The sequence below is a fragment of the Macrotis lagotis genome, chromosome 3, assembly GCF_037893015.1.
Source record: "Macrotis lagotis isolate mMagLag1 chromosome 3, bilby.v1.9.chrom.fasta, whole genome shotgun sequence".
Lineage (NCBI taxonomy): Eukaryota > Metazoa > Chordata > Mammalia > Peramelemorphia > Peramelidae > Macrotis > Macrotis lagotis.
Window position 1 is genome coordinate 39,384,891 of NC_133660.1, and position 19,437 is coordinate 39,404,327.

The window sequence follows — 19,437 nt, forward strand, 5'->3', positions numbered from 1 at the left end:
AGGTCACATAGGCAATTATTAAGTGTCTAAGGTCAAATTTGAACTCAGGTCCTCCTGACTCCAGGGTTGGTGCTCTATCCACTGCACCACCTAGCTGCCCCCTATAGATTGGTTTTTACAGATTGTCTTGTCAATCACTTCATTTTACAGATGACCAAGTGTGACTCAGAATGACAGAGTATATTCACTTTATCTTATGATAATAATAATTATAATTTTAAGAGCATTTATTTAGTGATTATTATATGCCAAACACTTAATATATATTATCTTCACAAGCATCCTGGGAAGTAGGAGCCAATCTTATCCCTTGAAGGGGAAATCAAGGCAAAAAGATGAAATGACTTACCCAGGGTCATCAAGCTAGTTAGCATCTGAGACTAGATTTGATTTCAGGGCTTCCTGACTCCAGGCAGGTACTCTTATCTATGACACCATCTAACTGTCTTCCCTGGAAATAAAACTTCTTTTCTTCCTGTGCTTGTTCTAATTCTGGTGTGAGTTTTTGAACTCGGGTCTCCCTGACTCCAAGTGTGGCAGCTCGTAGCCTCTAACTCTCCATTTGCCATGATTCCAGCATTCTTTATTTCCAAAGTCTCTGCAAGATCTCTACTCTGCCTTTCAAAGTCCAAAACACCCAGGGCCAGTTGGGGACAATCCAGAAAATTAATGGAAGGGTTTACTGATAGAATAATAGTTATTTATCAGTAAACAGTACAATTCTATTTACTGATATTACAATAGCTTTATGGGACCTAAAATCCTGAGGCCCAGTCCTCAGCAGACTGCCAAGATCACATCCACTTTCACCTTAAGTTACTTTGTTGCTTGGAATTCTTAGGGGGGTTTTTTTTAGGTTTGTTTTTTTTTTGTAAGGCAAATGGGGTTAAGTGGCTTGCCCAAGGCCACACAGCTAGGTAATTATTAAGTGTCTGAGATCAAATTTGAACCCAGGTACTCCTGATTCCAGGGCCCATGCTTTATCCACTATGCTGCCCCTGTTGCTTGGAATTCTTAAAAATTCTTAAAAGTATGGTCACCTGTTTTAAAACTTCTACAATATCTGCTGTGTGAATATTATATTAGTAAGTGAAATAAAGTTTGAAAAAGACTCTATCTTACCTTAAATAGTTTTCAATCTGGTGGAGAATGAGAAATACAAAAACCGCTTAGGTTTTGAAGTTCTAACAACAGGGAGAACAAGAGGAAGGTTGTTATTGAAAGAGTCTGGGAAGGCTTCAATTGAGTTTTAAAGAATGAAGAGGAAGTTCAGTAGGCAAAACGAAAAAAAGGAAGTCATTCCAGGAAACAGAGACATGGAAGTGGGACAGGGAGCAATTCTGTTTGATTTGTTTCTAATGTAATTAGTGCCTTTAGAGAATAGATTCATGAATGAATACTTCAATGTTCCATGATTTAATTTGTGTGGATATTCCCTCCATCAAGATAGATCACAACTCCTTTACACATTAATGGACAGTTTCATGAGTTGCTATAGTGAAAACAACCACAACAACAATAAATAACCTCCTGGTCTGGCACTCTGGTCTGGAGCCAGGCTGGCTCATATGTGACAAAACTGCAGTTCATCCCTTATCCTATCCTTGAAGTCTTTGCCATTTGGCAGAACTTTGCAGAGCTACACTGAAATAGCAAGGTGGGAAGATTGGGCAAAGGAAGAAAAAAAAAAGGACTGGACTGCAAACTCTGCTTTTTATAAAACTGCTTTTTTTCCCCTTTTCATTCATATAGTCACAGAGAGGACTTGAAATTCAATAAATCTAAGAACTTTTTCAGGGTAATTAATTATATGTTTGACCAACTATACCAGGCTAATTTTTAAGTTGATAGTTTTGTATGGCCTGTACATGAATATCCAAATTCATAATTATCCAAATTATGTGTATATAAATGTATACACACATATCTATATCTACTTCTCCAAATGCCCCTGGCAGAAAAAAAAATTTCCACCCCATTGTATATAGTGATGTGCTGAGGGCTAAAAGAGGAAGTTGTGAGCCCTTAAAGGGGCAGCTGGGTGACTGAGTGAATCACTGGCCCTGAAGTCAGGAGGACCTGAATTCAAATACAGCTTCAGATACTAACTGTGACCCTAGGCAAGTCATATAACTCTAATTGACTTCCCCCCAAATCCCAAATTGAGAAAGCATTAAGTTCCTTCTGAGTACCAACCACCAGACTTAGTACTAGTTCCTACCTTCAAGGAGAACAGGTTCCTCAGGGGGAGAAACCTAGAAATGTCATCTAAAATTACAGTGATCATTCAAGGAAACTCAGGGAACTCTGGCAATGGATCTAGTGCCTTCCTGGTCTCATCGGGTACATTGGCTTCTGAAAGGTGTGAGTTCTTAGGTAGAGGAGACCAACGCCTCAGTAGAATTCCAAGTTGTCTGTCTTTGTGGTAGGAGAAACAGAAAATGCCCCTGAAACCTCTGCATTCCTATGTTGTCCAGACAAGCTGTAGAGCAGAAATAGGGAGACACAGCTAGCTCATGGAGTTTACTCATTCAGGACCTGAGGTATGCCTTCCTAACTCTGTTGGAAGTTTCAAAAATCCCAGTTGAAGACTTCCCAGTAGACAGTGTCATTGTTGTGTGTGGAGGAGGTTATGGTCCCAGCTTGGGAATCCATTGAAAACAATTTTGTGCTTTTCCTGTGAGACATTTTGCCAACCAGATCTTTTCCTTCTCCCCCTTGATTCGTCCTTCTTTCTCCACAAAAATGAAAAAATGCATTTTTTCCCCACTGAGTGTGCTCATCAAACATCTCATGAAGACTTCCTGGGCAGGATTGGTTCTGAATGGTTTCTCCACTGAGACCTAGAACCAGTCTGTCCTGGACAAGTTTCAACAGATGGATGGAGACAAAACTCCCTCCATTCCATCCCAAGACTAGCAATTGGCATAGAGGTTGGTGGACTGTGAAACTGCTGAGAAGGTATCTATAAATCAGAGAGAGATGCAAAATAGATCCAGTTGAAAGAAATAGTTTCTCTGCAACAACTGATAGGCAGGTCATCAAGCTGGCCAAAGAAGGGGTGATGGGGCATTGCTGCCAGGTAAGCTCTGGGCACTCAATTTTCCCCATCTTCCTAACTCTTAAATATTGTGGACAAAACAAAATAATTCAGAGCAGTGAAAAGACCTTTGTTAAAGTATTTTTTAATGTTCATGATGTATTTGAAAGAGAAATATAAAAGAAAGATGCATCCAGCATATTTATAGACTATATTACATATGTGTACATATATTATCCAAACAAATAAATATATATAACACATATATTAAATATATTTGGAATATTACTTTATATACTTACACACATAAGATACCCATATGTTTCAGCTAGAATATTTATAAATTGAAAAAAAAGAAAACAATTTACATGATTATTCTGTTTTATGTTTAAATAATAAGTTGTGTATAGTAGATTTGCAGGTTTATTGTACTATATTATAGAAAGGCTTGTTTAAAACATAAATTAAAAATAAAATTGTAAAAAAAAAAGAATATTTATAAATAAATCCTTATGTATTGAGCTGGGCCATCCTCTGTTGTAGGTCTTTGTTCCTTCTCTGGTCGTCCTTCCTTGCTCCCCTCTGAAGAATAAGCACCTCCAATGTACATCCTGTTCTGTGCTTCAGAAGTTGGTTTCAGTGTGTGATGTTTACCTTGTCATTTCGCTCAGAGACTTTGGCACAGTTTCCCTGAGGAATCTGAGAGGAATCAACCATCATCTTGTTTCTCATAGGTGCCAGGCACATTCCTGCTGTATAGGTCACCAAGTCTTTCTACCCACATGGCCACCTACAGTAGAAATAAAGAGAATCTTGTTGAGATGCCATCTTAAAATATATAAGATAAAGGAATAATCTGCCTTGTTGAACCTTGAAACTAGATACAGATTCCAAATGGTGGTGTATCAGAGAGACTAGAACTGTAGTAAACCTCTGACTCTGCTCCTTATGACTTGGGAGACTTCAGAACAATCACCTTCCAACCCTTGGGATCTCATCTATAAAAATGAGAGAGCTTTGGGTTAAATTATCTCCCAGGTCCCTTTGAGTCCAAATCCCATGAACCTCTTTCTCACACTATTACTTTTACTAAATTGAACCATGTGGTTGTCCTTGTCTCTCTCTTTTCCCATAGTCACAAGAAAGTGATATCAATGATTATTCCTTCAAATTTTGAGGCAGCCAAAAGAGAGGAACCCATTTACTTTTTTGTTTGTTTGTTTCCCAAGGCAATGGGGTTAAATGATTTACCCAAGGTCACACAGCTAGGTAATTATTAAATGTCTGAGGTTGGATTTGAACTCAGATCCTCCTGACTCCAGGGCTGGTACTCTATCCACCATACCACCTAGCTGTCCCCCATTTACTTTTTAGATATCAAGCCAAGGATAGTTTTATTTCCCAAAGAGAAGTATACTCTATTACTAAGGATAGAGCAGCAAACACTTCTACAGTGGTCACAAAGCTGGTTTTTCCAGTTTTGGCTTGGTATTTGTTCACTTGAAAGTAAAGGAGGAAGCATTCTTTTAGTGCTTAGTAGAGTTATTCTTTCATGATAGGTATATATGTGTGTGTGTGTGTGTGTGTGTGTGTGTGTGTGTGCGCATATGTTTCAACTCCTTATTGCTAAATTTTTCCATGGAAATCTTACTCTTGTGTATACCAAAGATCTGCAGTCTCATAGATCAAAAGCTCATCTATGCCATTCATTTTCCAGATGAGGAAGCCAAAACCCGGAGAAGAGAAGCATTTTACCCTAGGTCAAAGAAATCTGAGGTTGAATTTGAACCCAGAGCCTCTGCTCTAAATCCAGTGAGAATGCTTCCTCCTGCATAACTCTAAACAGCTCCTGGTTTTTCCCAGTTTTCATTAGGAGAATCTCCTTAATGTTTTCATTAAGGTTCAGCTGGATTGAAAAGACTTATTTTCATGAATAATCATAGCCCCCACTTTTTCTACTTGCTTTTGTGTGTTGTCTCTATCCATTAAAATATAAGCTTTTTGAGGTCAGAGATTGCCTTTTTTTCAACTTCTGTCTTTCTGTATCTATCTTGCATACCTGGCTAGTAGTGTTTAATAATGTCTGGTTTCATTATGGTCCTCTTTCAGTGGCTGAACCTTTTCTTGTAATCATCATCATCACTTTTCCACTGAAGAAAAGAAAGAGATTTTAAAACAAGTCAATTTGTGAAGAAATAGAAAGAATATTTGGTAAATGTGATTGATTTAAAAACTCACCAAGGAGACCAAACTTCTAACTTTAACAAGCTCACTTTTTTCATTTATTTGAAAAAAAAATTCATTATCTTTCCTTGCATTTTAAAAAAATGCTCATTTGTTCACTGACCTTTGTGTTCCCATAAAATCTTCAGAGGATAGAGTCTTTATGGGTTTAAGTAGCAGTAGGAGAATGTTATGGGCTATGTCCTCCTCAACTCCAAACATGTAGGAGGGGAAAGACACAGCATAGTATTTGTTGTTGTTCAGTCTTTTAAACCTTTTTTTCACTCTGTGTCCCCATTTGGGGTTATCTTGGCAAAAGTGCTGAATGGTTTGCCATTTTCTTTTCCAATTCATTTTATAAATGAGAAAAATTGAGTCCAAAAGGGTTAAGTGAGTTACTCAGGGTCACCCATCTGTCTGAGATGAGATTTGAACTCAGGAAGATAAGGCTTTCTGACTCCAGACCTGGTGAGCATGCAATCTGTACATTTATCAAGGGAACTGATTGTCTAATGACACTAGGCTAAGTACAGATCCTTGGGGCACCACTAAAGACTTCCTTCCAAGTTGACAGCATCCAAGCAATGACTACTCTTTGGGTGCAACCCAAATCAACTGGTTCAGATTCAATCAGCTATCATATTTCCTAGGTTCTACAGTAAAAGCATGAAAATTTTGTCAAATGTTTTTCTAGAATTTATGTAACCTCCATCTACACCATTCTCTCGATTGAATGAAAACTCATCAAGAAAGAGAATTAAGTCCATCTGATAACATCCTCTTAGTGAATTTATGAAAGCTCATTGTTATCATTACTTCCTCTTCTTTAAAAAATATTATTATGCACTTCACAGATATCAACAAACATTTCCTTACAAAAAGACAAAGAGAATTGTTTGTGACCACATGAAACTATAACAAACAGGTTTTAAGCGGATATATTACACTGAACACAATAGTTCTAACGTTTTGCTGCTTATCTGTGCCCCCAGCTGAATTTCCTTCTGCTCTTATCTGCATTTTTTAAAATTTCATTGATTTCTTCTTTTCCTTTTGTAGTATTTTCCTCATTTCTCCCATAATTCTCCCTCCCTACAAAAATAGAAGTCTCCTATGTAACAGAAAATAAAATTATATGAACAAATCTACACATTGACATGTCTGTAAAAATTTATGCTTCATTCTGCATCCCCTGCATTCCTTTCTCTGCCAAGACATAAGAAGAACAAGTCCTCCTTAGACTTCTGCAGTCATGATTAGTCCTTGCCTTGATCAGAGTTCTTAAGTCTTGCCAAGTTAATTTTCCTTCACAATGTTATCATCACTATGTAAATTCTCTTTATTCAGTTCATCTCATCATATATTCTTTTATTATATCCTGCCAGGTTTCATTGAATCTGATCATTTTTCATCATTTTTATGACACATTAGTTTTATATTTATATATCATAATTTGTTTATCTACTTTCCACTCCTCATAGATTTCAATTTTTTGCTATACAAAAAGTGTTGCTATACATATTTTTGTACTTAGAATTATTTTCCCTCTTTTGTTCCTTTGGGTGTATACTAAGTAGTAGTGTTGCTAGATCAGAATATGCACAGTTGAATCACATTTTGATGATAGTTCTGAATTGCTTTCTAGAATGGATTATTGGGGGCAGCTAGGTGGTGCAGTGGATAGAGCACCAGCCCTGGAGTCAGGAGTGCCTAAGTTCAAATCTGGCCTCAGACACTTAATAATTACCTAGCTGTGTGGCCTTGGGCAATCCACTTAACCCCATTGCCTTGCAAAAACCAAAAAATAAAATTAAAATAGAATGGATTATTCATAGCTACTCCCTATACAGTACATTAATATGCCTAATTTTTCATAATCCCTTTAAGAAGTGTCATTTCCAATTTTTATCATCTTTTTCAATCCATTGGGTATGAGTTAGAACCTCTGAGTTGTATAAATCTGAATTTTTCTCATTAATAATTTGAAGATTTTTTTTCATATGGATGTTCATAGTATGTTTTCTTCTTTTGTGTCAAACACGTTGTTATTTGGCCATTTATCTATTGGACAATGTTAGACCTTCAACATTTGTCAAGTTCTCCTGAATATCTTGGATGTGAGATATTTATAAAGTGAATTGCTGCAAACTTTAAAAAGGGTTTTTCCCCCCAGTTCTGTTTCACTTCTAAATCTTTCTGCATTTATTTTGTTTTGGCAAAAAGAAAAATTGAAATTTGTCCATTTTATCTCCTGTGATTCTTTTTCTCTCTGTCCTATATGGAGATATAAACATCCATAGCTGTAGTTAAAAAACATTATCTCCTCTGCTCTTCTAATTTATCTTTTAAAATGCTTACATATTGAGGAAGTAGCTAAGTGGCATAATGGGAAAAGTGCTGGACTTAGACTCAGGAAAATAACTTTAAATCAGATTTCAGACACTTTCTAGCTGTGTGACTCTGGGCAAGTCACTTATTCCTGTTCACCTCAGTTTCCTCATCTACAAAATGAGTTGGGGAAGGAAATGGCAAACCTATCCAAGAAAACCCAAAATGGGGTCATGAAGAGTTGGGCAAGAACAAAACAACTAAACAACAACATTCATTTGAGTCTTGTAGATTTTGTGAGTTATTAGTCTAAAACGAATTTTTGCCAGACCGCTTTCCAGTTTAAGTACTAAATAGTTCTGTTATCTTGCAACTTTGTGCATAATTAGATCTACAACCTCTAGATGTTTACATATACCTTGAGAGTCTTGACCTTTTATTCAAATAGATCAAAATTATTATTGTTATCTATTTTTTCTAGTTCTATAAAGTAGCCCTGTGATAATTTGATTGGCACTTAGTCTGTGAATTAATTTAAGTAGTGTTGTCATTATATAATATTGTCATAGGCCAAACATGGGCAATTAGTTTCTCCAATTATTTAGTCTTGTCTTTATTTCTATAAAGGATATTTTGTAGGTATAGTTGCAATTTTGGGGAGTACATTGGTTGTGGACTACCAATAAATTTAATACCCTCTGTAGATGTTTTAAGTGAAATTTGTTTTTCTTTTTCTTCCTAGTGGGTTTTATTGGTAACATAAGAGAAGACTGATGAATTAACTTCTTTACTGGAATTCTGACTTATTTTAGTTAATTTTTGAGTAATGTTCTTCCAGTTAACTACAAAGTTTACTGATGCAACTACAAAAAGAAATCACTGTTTCTTCTTTGCCAATATGTATTCCTTTGGTTTCATTTCTTGTCATTATTAGAGCTATTATCTTTAGAACTATATTAAATAATAGTGGTGACAAGCAATCTCTTCCTTTGCTCTGACCTTAAAGGAAAGTCATCTAGCATTTTTATGTCATAGATAGTAGTAGTAGATCTTGGCTTTAGATAAATGCTAGGTGGCATAGCAAAGTGCCAGACATGGAGTCAGGAAGCCTCATTTTCTTGAATTCAAATCTGATCTCAGATACTAGCTGTGTGACCCTAGGCAAGTCACTTAACCCTATTTGCCTCAGCTTCCTCATCTATAAAGTAAGTTGGAGAAGGAAATGGCAAGTCACTCTAGTATCTTTGCCAAGAAAATCTCAAATGGAGTCACGAAGAGATAGATGCAACTGAAAAATGACAACAAATACAAAATTTGCAATATTAAGAATATATCTGACCTCAGACACTTAATAATTACTTAGTTGTGTGGCCTTGGACAAGCCATTTAACACCAGTTGTCTTTCAAAAAAAAGAATATATCTAGAGTCAACATGACTTTTTTCCTGCCTCACAATGTTCCATCACTCATTTCTCTAATTTTGCCCTGATCATCTTCTTGGCCTGGAAAGCATTCTTTTTTCACCTCTTCCTTTTTTTTAGAATCCTTCATTTCCTCCATGACACAGTCCAAGCACTATTACTTTCTCCCTGAAACTCTTCCCAATCCCACCAACTAGTTTATTTTATGTGTGTGTGTGTGTGTGTGTGTGTGTATAATGATAAATGTATATCAGTGGGGCAGGAATTGGACCTAGGATTTCATTTTTTGTAAGGAGTTTCAAATGAAAACTTTCTCTTCCAACTTTTTTTTTTACTACTTAGGAATCTTAGTTATATAGAGGCCTGAAATGCAAAGGCACATACCAAGTCTTCCAAATTCTTGGAGTCAGCTCTCTACCCACTATGCTATACTGTCTCTCTTGCAATTTTTGTATTTTATTTCTATTTAATGTATACATATTTGCATATGTATATATATACTTATTATTTCTTCCATTAGAAGGGAAATTTCTTGAAATTAGGGATTATATTATGTTTTGTATCCATAAAACTTACTAACATGCTAAGCACATAACAGATAAATGCTTATTGGTTGATTTATTATTCCTACTCAATAATCACCAGAGATCCATCATATCTAATTTTTCTAAAATTCTTTTCAAGGCCTAAACTTGACTTCTCTTTGTTAGATTTGTCTGGATGCAAAAAAGGACACATTAAGGTTGCCTACTATTATATGCTGCTTTTCTCCCCATAATTCAATTGACTTTTCACTTTATTACTTAGTATCATGCTAATTTGAAGTATTGGGGTATGAAATATATGGTCATTTGTAGCACATATGTTAAACATTAATACTTCATTTTTTATTTTATTTCTTATGGTGCTTTTAAGCATTTCCTTATTTATCTCTGTTAACTATGTATTTTCCGTTTGACCGAGATCATGATAGCTACCCCTAATTTTTTTCTTTTTCCCCCCTTTTTTGTAATTGATATGGTTTTGATAATTCTGTTTTTCCCTCACTTTAATTCTGTGGGAATATTTATATTTAAGTATGTTCTATGTAAGCAACATATTGTTGGGCTCTGCTTTCTAATCCAGTCTACCATTATCTTATTTTATAAAGTTCATTGCATCCATGATCATGGTTCTTTCTACCTGTTAGTTCTACATTTCCATCAGGTCCTCATCCCTTTTCTTCTTTCCCCCCATTATTTGCAATGTAGAAGGAGCTTGGGAAAGAGGTAGATCCCTAACACAAATAATCTATGTTTAAAGTGGTCTTTTCCCTACAATTTTTTGCCTCTCCTCTCTTTTCTAAGCACAGCTCCCAATCTTTGGTTCTTGTATGTTCTCTCTTTCTAATTCATCCTTTATGATCCACCCTCTGAAGTGGAAATTTATTTTGCTTATTTTTATTCTTTGCTCTGACTAGACCTTATTCCTCTTTCTGCATCATCTTCAACTCTCTTTTTCTAGCTCATATAAGAGTGAGGTTCATGAAGTGTCTTATCTTCTTTTTTGTTTCTTCCCTAGTATATGCCTTTTCCCTTTCTTGTCTTTTCTTTCTTAGAACAGTGAAATAGGGGCACTTAAGTGGTGCAGTGGATAGAGCACCGGCCCTGGAGTCAGGAGTACCTGAGTTCAAATCCGACCTCAGACACTTAATAATTGCCTAGCTGTGTGGCCTTGGGCAAGTCACTTAACCCCATTGCCTTGCAAAAACCTAAAAACAAAAAACAGTGAAATAGTAAAAAAAAAAATCTTTTCCCTGTTTTTATCAAATTGAACTCCCTTTGTGACCATTGAAAAGAGCTAGTACTTATTGTGCTATAAGAAATGATGAAGGGGCAGCTAGGTGGTACAGTGGATAGAGTACAAGTTCTGTAGTCAGGAGATGAGTTCAAATTTGGCCTCAGACACTTAGTACTTATCTGTGTGACCTTGGGCAAGTCACTTAACCTCATTGTCTACTCCCCAAAAATGCAATTGGGAAATATTAAATAAAATAATTTAAGAAAAAAAAAGAATTGATGAGCAAGTGGATTTCAGAAAAGCCTGGAAAGACTTGTATGAACTGATGCTGAGTGAAGTAAGCAGCAGGAGAATACTGTACACAGTAACAGCAATATTGTGTGTTCATTTAAGATGGATTTAACTCTTCTCAGCAATACAGTGTTTCAAGATATTTTCAAAAGACTCATGATGGAAAACACCATCCACATCTAAAGAAAGAACTATGGAGTCTGAATGTAAATCAAAACATCCTATTGTTCACTATTTTTTGTGTCTTGTGGCTTTTTTTTTGTTTTATTTCCTCTTTCATAACGTAACTAATTTTAAAATGTTTTTTAAAAGAAAAGTACTTTTCAACTCTTCATTTCTGAGATTCTGATTCTGTTGGAACATTGGCCATTCATACCATTTTCTAGTAAGAACTATATCATTTGACCCTTTTCAGTTATATTCTATTTTCTTTTTCCCCTCTGATTCTACTAGATCTGGATAACCTCCCAATTATGATTTCTTTTTATTTTTATTTTGCAAGGCAATGGGGTTAAGTGGCTTGCCCAAGGCCACACAGCTAGGTAATTATTAAGTGTCTGAGGTCGGATTTGAACTCAGGTACTCCTGACTCCAGGGCCGGTGCTCTATCCATTGTGCCACCTAATTGCCCCCCTATTATGATTTCTTGAAATGTGGAGTCTGTATTGGAGTTGTAGGGATTGGAGGTTAAAGTTGGTATTTTTCTCTTTCTTTTTTTTTTCTTTTTTTGGCATTTGGTCATGGTTTTCAGAGGCCTGATATTCTTCAATTGTTTCTCCTTGATTTCTTTTCAAAGTGGTAGTAGTGATTTTTTTTTCAAAGTACAAATCTACCTTGCCACAAATCTATCTTTTAATCATGATTTTTTATTTTGTTCTAATATTTCATTTTTTTTTCCTTGGAGTCATTGAATTTGGTTTGCTTCATTCCAGGAAGTCTACTACTTGAATAAATTATTTACTTTCTATTCTGAGCTATGCCATCCTCTATTGTTTTTCCATGCGTTCTTAATTTTGTTACCAATTATTTTTTTCTCCTCCCCATTTCTTCTGGCTATTTTTTATAGTTCTTATGACTGAGATTTTTTACCTGAGACTTTGTACTTGTTATGGCATTACCTTCTTCTGGATTTACTTTTTGTACTTCTCAACTTTTAGTGTTTTAAGTTTCTCCTATTTGCTTAGATTTCAGTCTCAGTTCTTGCTTTGAGTTTTTGTATTAGGAGCAAGTCCGTCCCTTTTAGCATTTTTGAATGGTTTGACAAAATTCTGTTAGATCTTGTCCCCTGTGTAGACTAAATGCTATGGTTGCTGCCATGATGGATATGATGGGTCCCATTATTCTCACCCTCTGACTCAGTTCCTGGGCTTTGTCTCAGTCTCTACCTGTCTATCTTTTTTAACAAAGTCTCCAATCAGAATTGGTTCCATTCCTTCCTCTAGCCCTGACAGGCTGTCCTTGAGCCATGAAGGTCTTGTGTTATTACCATGGATCTGACCATGTACATCCAGTGGCTGTCTCCATATAGAGGAGACTGACTGTCCCCTCCTTCTGTTCTGCCAGGCCAGGACCAGGATCTCATTTGTGGTATCCCTGGAGCATCTTCATTCAGAGACCTGCTGGCTTCAGGCCCAGTTCATCAACTCACAGTCTTTTGATCTGTAGACTAGAATTTGTTCTGACTTCCCTGGAGCAGCTCTCTTTCCCAGTGTTTTCAGGTCTTAGTTCTATTTACCTGAATTCATCCTGAGCTCCCTGAAGTAACCTTTCTCCCTACCTTTGCTTGCTTCCCCTGGTATAGTTCTAAATGAGCTTGAGAAGCTTTTCTTATGTGCTTTTATTTGCTCTACTATTGGCAAATGCTTTCAAGGTCTCCTGAAGAATTTTGGAATTGATTGGGAGAATGAGAGACACTGGCAAAGGACCGTCCAGCATGGCATGCCATCAGAGAAGGTACTGTGCTCCAAGAGCAAAGTAGAAGTGTGGTACCTCAAAACAAAATGAGATGCACAAATTTAGAGACATCTCTATTCCAAATTTTGTAAGAACTATTTGTACCCAACCTGTGGTAGAGCGTTTCAATCAATCAACATAGGACCCTTTTCAGATATCTCCCAGAGTATGTTTGGGTAGGCTGGGCTTCTCTGTCACCTTACATATTGCCATCTTAACTGCAGGTTTGAAGATTTCTTTTCTATCTGTTCATGAGCCATCCCTTCCAATAATGTTAGACCATTTTCATCTTCCCTTTTTTGAAAATTAGAGAATTTCCCCTTCTCTGATTATCTCACAGAAACTCTTCTGTTCTCTAGAATCTCAACTGGTCACTGATAATGACTCAGCAATCACTTTTTCCAGTTCTCCCACTAATGTAAAATGTTGTTTATCATGGACAATTGAATCTTTCTGACTATAATTCCATTTACTAAGCCCAATTAACTACTTTTGTAATTACTTTGTCAATGCAAAGAGGATTCCTGGAAGGGAAAACAGAAATATAGTGAATGTTGATTAGATTTGATTTCTTAGATATCAAACCTCATTCCAATTGCTCCAATTAGTTTTTCTTTTTCTTTTCTCCTTTATAACTTTAAAAAAAACAAATCATACCTTTTTATAGTCCTTGGCTTCCCTCACCAGCTCATTCTGAGCTTCAACAGTCCTTATATTATATCTCTGTTTTTGAAGGCAATTGGGGCCTAAGTGACTTGCTCAAGATCACACAGCAAATAGCAGTATGAAGCTAGATTTGAATTCAGGTTCTTCTGACTCCAAGTGTCAGTGCTCTATTCACTGTACTACCTAGTTGCCCTTCCTGATGCTATTTTTGCAGGACCTTCCCATACTTTTTTTTGTTCTCTATTATCTTCTCTTGCTCCATCTTCTGAACTTGTGTCTTTTAAATGTAAGTTAGTTAGTTGGTGGATTCCTAGTTTATCGACGTGTGTCTCTTTAGACAACCATTCCATTTATTTTTCATTGAAATTATTTTTCTTTGTATATCATTACAATTTTGTTCTTGAGAGCTTTACATCTGTGATTAGATATCATCTACCAATGCTGTGCTCTACCCCACCCCTGTCATACCACATAGGTTAGGCTCAGTTTTTTCCCTAAAAGGCAAGGAATATGTACCTAAGAACTGATTGTCTTATCAAACAAACCACACATAACTGTTGCCATAACTTCCTGGTGTCTTCAGGTGATATCTCTGTGGCTCCCTCATCAGCTAAACATAAAAATTCATCACTTATGTAGAATTAGGGATCCTTAGATATGGTGGATATTCAAGTCTAAATTCATCTGCATATCCCACCCCTGCTGACCATACCCATTTCCATATGGAGCTTATGTATGTGGGGGGAAAGAGAGTTGTCCACCCAAGCTAAGTGCCTTATCCTTGTTGAGTATCATTTCTACTAAGCCTCCTTTTGTTTTTTTTAAGAAAGATTTTATTACAGTTTACGCCCTAATCTTGCTTCCCTCCCCCCCACCCCTATAGTTTTGTTAAACTATTCATTGACCTATTAGAAAATAATCTCACTCTAATGTAAGTCCAACATTATGAGAGAAAAATGATTTCTTTTGCAGAAGGAACTACTGATATCACAAGAGAAATTCAATTAGCAACCTGATAAGTCATTGGAGCAGGGTGACCACTGAAAGCATGGTCTATTGAAGCTTAACATTGAAACCTCTTTCTACAAGAGTTCCTTAATTTAGAGAGCCCTCCAGGATTATTATTGCAAAGCTAGTTGATTCCAATATGACCTTCACATAGAGACCTCCTTTTAATTCTTTTAAAGTAGCTAAATCAGGAGATATATATATATATATATATATATATATATATATATATATATAGATAGATAGATAGATAGATATATATATATATAGATAGATAGATAGATAGATAGATAGATGTAAATTTAGAAAAATTAATTTCCATTTCAGTCAATTCCTTGATGTTCTGAAAGGGTGTGGTTAAAATTCCTAAAGTAAATGAGTTTGATAGCCTAGGTCTACATATCACCACCATCACCCCTAGCCCAAGAATCAATATCTACAGGACAGTTAGTCTTTAGACCTTGGCTTCCGACAAAGCAGCACAGAAGTGTGGGAAGACCAACTTGGAAATGAGTGGGAGATCAATGATGAAGCAAATACTATTGTGGGTGCAATTAAGATCTCTAGAGATGATGAAAAAATTGGCACAAAGCCAGTTGTCTTATTAGTTGAGCTAATGGTTATAACACCCTCTGTTAGAAAGAACTTAGTTTGTAACTCCTAGAACAAGGAGTTGATAACATGATCACTAAGCCATCTACTAGAATTCTGGTAAGATGATACTGTGAAATCCAAACATGGGACAATAGGGGGATTTAGCCCAATCCAAGCTATAGCCTTCCCACCCTTAGGCTTTCTAAAGTATCCCCTAAGTCCCCTTCATTTGGGTAAAAGGAATTATTGGACACTATCATTCAGGCTAATGTACCAGATAACCATCAAGTCAAGTGAAAAATCATTTATTAAAAGCCATTATGTGTCAGTCCACTAGGAATATAAAGACAGGCAAAAACTGTCCCCACTCTCAGGGAGCTCACAGTTTAATGGGGCAGGCAATTATGTACAAAGATATATGCTGGGTAAAATGAAGGAAATCTTAGAAGGCAGTGAATTAGCATTAAGGGAGTTTGGAGAAGACTCTTGCAGCAGATGGGATATGAGCTGAATCTTTTTTTTAATTTTATCCATTTGTACATGCATATTTCAAAGTTACAAAATTTCCCTCCACCCTTCCTTCTCATCCCCCTCCCCTCAGTAGGAAACAGTCAGGTTAGCATTTTACATATATATTTTGTTAAATATATTTATAAATTAGTAATTTTTGGCATGAGGAATTAGGATTAAGGGAAAGAGATACATAAGAGATAATTTTTATATTCATCAGATTCAGTAGGGGTGCTTTTTCCCCTATGTGTTTTCTTTTCTTTTTTTTTTCTTCCTCTGGCTGGGGATAATATAGACCATTACCAGTCTAATACAGTTGTCCTAGCTCTCTGGACTGTCAATAGGAGTTGCTTCCATCCAGGTCGTTCATCTCATAATGTTGTTGATGTGAACATTGTTCTCTTGGTATATAAGCTGAATCTTGAAGGAAATCAGGAGATGGAGTGGGAAAATGTGCCAGTGAGAATATTCAAAGTAAAGAGCTAGTCTAGTTTAAAGAAGAGCAAAGTGATCAGTATCACTGACTCAATCACCCCATTGGTGCACATCCAAAGATAACATTATTATCACACAAATGGCCAACTTCAATGTTGTTCATAAATTGAAAAAAATGCTTACTGAATGACTATAATGTTAATTTGCAGAGTTCACCTTAGATTTCATTTTGTATGAACTTGAGCCTGAACCAGATGCTGTCCTTGACAGCCAAACAGAAGTAGATTGTAGAACACACTGGAAAAATGACTAAATTGTTCTACTAAACCCAATTTACACTTAACCTTATATTTGGTGACATTGGCCATGGTAGGCCAATTCACCTGGGTAATCATTAACTTTTTATCCAGTTGGTGGTCAGTATACTTTTAATATGATCAGTTTGGTCATAGCTTTAGACAAGTTCTGGCTAAAGGAAAGGAATAATGCTCATTATAACATGTTCATTTTTCAAGCATTTTTGCCTTTTTCTATCAACACATCTCCAAGCCATCTCAAGTTTCCTCTTTTAGAAAGACTAGACTGGATCCAGGCAATACCAGTCACTTCCTTCTTTGGTTACTTATCTTTGATGTACCGTGACTCTTGACCATCTTCACTTTGGCAATTAATTTTAAATGGTCTTGCCCTGTTCCTTGTTTTGTATGAGTAAGTCTATTTATCCTCAAAAAAATTAAAAGGTCCTTTAAAGAAAGGACTAGGCCATATTTTTGTATCACAGATCTCATCCAGTATGGTGGAAGGAAGGTAGTAAGGCACTCAATAGCTTAGTTAAATTGAAACCTCAAAGATGTAGGTATAACAAAAGTATCCCCAACTGTCTCTGTTTTATAACTGTAGCATCCAAGGAGGGTCCAGTCAGGGAAACAGTGTAACAATCTAATTCCCACACCCTTTCCCATTGTGTTGTCTTGGCTTTCTTCTTTTGTGATACAGAACAGAAAAGTTGTGTTCAAATTTTATGTAAAAGAAAAATTTAGATTATTGAGAGACAAGGAAAGGAATATAGAATAGAGGAAAAGAAGCCATCATAATGATTTTTCTTAATATACTCATCATAATGTTCTGTATAAAAGATGTCCTTCTACTAAATATTTTAAAATATCACAAAAATCTGAAGGCACAGGGAATTCTTCAATCAATCAAGAAGTATTTTTCAATAATCTATCAGATAACACATTAGGACTAAAGATACAAATGCAAAGAAGGAAATCATCCATACTCTCAAGAAATTTGCCTTGCCTCACAGGATACACATGGGAATAGATTTATATGCAGAATGAACATAAATAAAAGTACAAAATAAAAGACAGATAGAAAGACTGTGTTGTCAAATGGTCCAAGGGAAATGATGTATAATGAGATTGGAAAAACAAAACAGAGACCAGCCAAGATGATGGAGTTGGAGAAAGCATTGCAGCCCAGTCTCCCTGAATATGCTACAAATAAAGATCTCTGATGAGTGTAAGAGCCAAAGCAGTGATAAAAATCTAGGAAGAAATTACACTGGGTCATCTTTCAAGTTCAGTATCGCAAATCTGAACCACAAGTACACAGTCTTTTTACAGGGCAAGACCTGTAGATCCAAGTATGGGACAGTATGGCAAAGCCAGACCCCAGGAACAAAATAGCAGGACTGGGACCTTGAACTCAGCCCTCAAGGGAACAGGGCCTTAGAACAGTTGATCACATGAGGTGGAGGAATCTGAAACTATGGGTTTCAGTTTCAGGAGTCACCGCTCTGCTAGGCTAACCTAGTAGAGGATACCTCAAATTCAGCCCTGGGGCAAAGAACACTTGTACTGATTCCCTAAAGATGAGATCTGAGATACAGTGCACACAGACTAAGAGGCTATGGCCCTGTGGTTATCACTCTATTCCAATGTCCTTACTAACTGATCTCTGAATTGCTATAACCATTCTGGAAGACATTTGGAATTTTATTCCAAAAGAGACTAAAGTCTATGTGTCATTTGACCTAAAGCTACTACAACTCTGTGAAAATCCTAATTATTCAGAGAAAAAAGAAAAGGACTCATATATACAAAAATATTTATATAATCTCTTTTGTGGTAGCAAAGAAGTGGAAACTGAAGGAATGCCCATCAATTGGGGAATAGTTGAACAGCATGTTAAAAATAGTGTTAATACATTGGACAGTAAGAAGACAGATTTATTGAGTAGGGAGTTACATGGATAGATTTTCACAAGGAAAATTACAAAGGAATTTGGAACTGAACCACTGAGGTCATTGATCTAAAGAATTTCCAGTGAAGAAACTCTTTGCCAATATAGATCAGTCCTTGTTGCCCTTGTTTTCTCCTCCAATGGAATGTAATTTCCTTGAAGTCAGGGAGAGTTCAAACTGACACCCATTTCCCATCTCTCTTCCTTTGCACTGGATGTTTCTAATGCTTAAAATGAATTCCTTCACCTCTACGTTTTGCAATCTTTGTTTTCCTTTAAGATTCACCTCAAATGCCACCTTTGGAGCCCTTTTCCACTGTTCACCTCTTTCATCCCATTGTTAGTATACTCACTCTTTAAACTACATTGTTTCTATTTTATTTTCATTTTTAAAAAGCTTATTTTGACCAACATTTATCCTATTTCCCTCTATCTCTCCAACTCCCCTACTAATGAAATAATTAATAACCTTGGTGATAAACACAGTCCAGCTAAATAAACTCTTGTATTGTTCATGTCCAAATATGCATGTTTTTGATCTAAATTTTAATTCCATCATCTGTCTGGCAGAAGGAGAATGGTATGATTTTTATTTAATCTTCTTTGCTCTTGATTTATCAGAATCTAAAATCTTTCTAAGCTATTTTTCCTCTTTAATGATTTTTTTATTTTTTAGGGGTTTTTTTTGCAAGGCAAATGGGGTTAAGTGGTTTGCCCAAGGCCACACAGCTAGGTCATTATTAAGTGTTGTGAGACTGGATTTGAACCCAGGTACTCCTGACTCCAAGGCCAGTGCTTTATCCACTACGCCACCTAGCCGCCCCCCTCTTTAATGATTTTTCATTGAGTATATTGTTTTTCCTAATTCTAACTTCACTCTGCCTCAAATCATAGTTTTAATTTTCTCTAAAACTATGCCATGTCTATGTAGCATTCCATTAT

The 19,437-nt window shown here is 36.2% G+C and overlaps 1 protein-coding gene and 1 long non-coding RNA gene across 6 annotated transcripts in view; one reads left to right on the top strand and one right to left on the bottom strand.

Annotated features, from left to right (window-relative positions):
- The window catches only part of SHROOM3 (shroom family member 3), a 247,547-nt gene that overhangs the window by 182,177 nt on the left and 45,933 nt on the right, over positions 1 to 19,437 (top strand). The gene's annotated exons all lie outside the window — the stretch shown is intronic.
- LOC141517497 (uncharacterized) overlaps positions 3,463 to 19,437 on the bottom strand; it is a 42,963-nt gene continuing 26,988 nt past the window's right edge. Inside the window, exons 3-4 of the long non-coding RNA XR_012476883.1 lie at positions 5,100 to 5,190; positions 3,463 to 3,830 (exon numbers count right to left, since the gene is read on the bottom strand). This is a non-coding gene — a long non-coding RNA (uncharacterized LOC141517497). The remainder of the gene's footprint in view (positions 3,831 to 5,099; positions 5,191 to 19,437) is intronic.